We start from the raw sequence: 2500 nt of genomic DNA, 5'->3' as shown, positions 1-2500 counted from the left end.
TCACCTAGCAGTGAGTAGGTACGGGACGTTAGTCAAGGAGTTGTGACCTTGCTGTCCCAGTGTGTGGTGTGTGAGTGGTCTCAGACCTACCCAGAGATCGGCAAATAATGAGCTCTGAGCTCACTGCCGTAGGGTGGTGTCTGGCTGTCTCGACAGAGACTGCAGCACATCCGAGGTGGACACACACACACACACACACACACACACACACACACACACACACACACACACACACACACACACACACACACACACACACACACACACACACACACACACACACACACACACACACACACACACACACACACACACACATACACATAAATAGAATGAGATATAAAATACTAAATGGACACAGATAAAAATGTACTAGACATCAATTAATCAAGATTCCCAAATTTCAATTTCTTCGAAGGAATTTAAGATCCCCGGATGGAGTTCCTCAAGCCCTAAAAAAAAAAAAAAATCAAGACCCAAAAGCATTCATTTGATTAAAAACTAGTAAAATGACTCTAGGCATAAGGTGCCGTAAAGGGTGGGGCACAAACATCGATGAAAATTAAAATATTTTCAAAGTTCAGTTCTTTTGGATTATTTCAAGACTTCCAGTGGGGAGCTTAAGACCCTAATCCTAGAAAAAAATTCGGAAGCCAAATATGTTTTATGAATTTTCATCAATTGCATGATTTAATCCTCCCTAATGTAGGGTTTAATTTCCAAACTTAAGACATTCTTTAAGAAACATACACTGGATTTTCATGAAAACTAGAACTTAGATTCCAGCTGCAAGGCTGAGAAGCATGGGCTATCTGTATCTTCATTTTCGTAAAGGTATGTAAAGGTAGATAGAACCCCTGTGGAAATTCGTACAGAGATTTTGATGTAAATTAAACCATAGCTGAGTGGACATATTAGGAATAGATCAATTAAATAACTCATGAAACACTAAGAAGAGGATGCAGTACATAATCGTATAAAGGAAAAGAGTATGATGAGGAAAAGAGAAGGAGGATGGGGACGAGAGGGTTTGGCAGGAAGAGAGAAAAAGTGATATTAAAACCAAGAGAGAATGAAGCCATGTTAAAAGAAAGAGGAAGAGAAAAAGAAAAGAGAGGAAAGAATAGAGAGCACACGAGGACTGGAATGAGAAGAGAAAAAAATAGGAGGTGAAAGGACAAGACAGCAAACAAGAGGAGAAATGAACAAGGAGAAGAAAAAGTAAAGAAAAAAGAGAGAAAAATAAACAAAGAAATGAAGTAAAGAAAGTTTGAGAATGAAAGGAGTTTGAGAATTAATAGAGATGGGAGAGCGTGGAAGAAAGACAGAGAGAGAGGGGGAGAAGAAAATAAAGAAAAGTAGGAAGAAGACAAGAAGAAGAAAGAGAAAAAGAGGGAAATGAATACTAGTGGTAAGATGAGAAATAAAAAGAAGACAAAGAGGAAAATGATAAAAAAAAAGAAACAGGAGGAACACAAAGAAGAAGAAAAAATGGTGGAGGAAGGGGGAAAAGGTGAGGAACAGAAAGAGGAAGCGGGAGAGAAAGTGGAAGAAAAGAGGAAAAAGAATAAAAAGAGGAGGAGCAAAAGAAAGAGGAAGAGGATGAGAAAGAGGAAGAGGAAGAGGATGAGGATGAGGATGAGGATGAGGATGAGGAAGAGGAAGAGGAAGAGGAAGAGGAAGAGGAAGAGGAAGAGGAAGAGGAAGAGGAAGAGGAAGAGGAAGAGGAAGGGGAAGAAGGTGAGGAGCAGAAAAAGGAAGCGGGAGAGAAAGTGAAAGAAAAGAGGAAAAAGAACAAAAAGAGGAAGAGCAAAAGAAAGAGGAAGAGGATGAGAAAGAGGAAGAGGAAGAGGAAGAGGATGAGGGAGAGGATAAGGAAGAGGAAGAGGAAGAGGAAGAGGAAGAGGAAGAGGAAGAGGATGAGAAAGAGGAGGAGGAAGAGGAAGAGGAAGAGGAAGAGGATGAGGGAGAGGATGAGGGAGAGGATAAGGAAGAGTAAGAGGAAGAGGAAGAGGAAGAGGAAGAGGAGGAGGAAGAGGAAGAGGAAGAGGATGAGAAAGAGTAGGAGGAAGAGGAAGAGGAAGAGGATGAGGGAGAGGATGAGAGAGAGGATAAGGAAGAGAAAGAGGAACAGGAACAGGAACAGGAACAGGATGAGGGAATAGAAAAAGAAAGAGGAAGAGGAAGAGGAAAAAGAAGAGGAAGAAAGGAGGAAAAGGGGGAGGAAGAGGAAGAGGAACAGGAACAGGAACAGGATGAGGGAATAGAAAAAGGAAGAGGAAGAGGAAGAGGAAGAGGAAAAAGAAGAGGAAGAAAGGAAGAAGAAGGGAAGGGGAGGAAGAAGAAGGAAGAAAAAGAAGAAGAAGAAGAGAAGAAGAAGAAGAAGAAGGGAAGAAGAAGAAGAAAAGAGAAGAAGAAGAAGGAAGAAGAAGAAGAAGAAGAAGAAGAAGAAGAAGAAGAAGAAGAAGAAGAAGAAGAAGAAGAAGAAGAAGAATAAGAA

Source organism: Oratosquilla oratoria, chromosome 40 (genome assembly GCF_046742065.1).
Source record: "Oratosquilla oratoria isolate Oo_2021 chromosome 40, ASM4674206v1, whole genome shotgun sequence".
Classification (NCBI taxonomy): domain Eukaryota; kingdom Metazoa; phylum Arthropoda; class Malacostraca; order Stomatopoda; family Squillidae; genus Oratosquilla; species Oratosquilla oratoria.
This window is presented reverse-complemented; position numbering follows the sequence as displayed.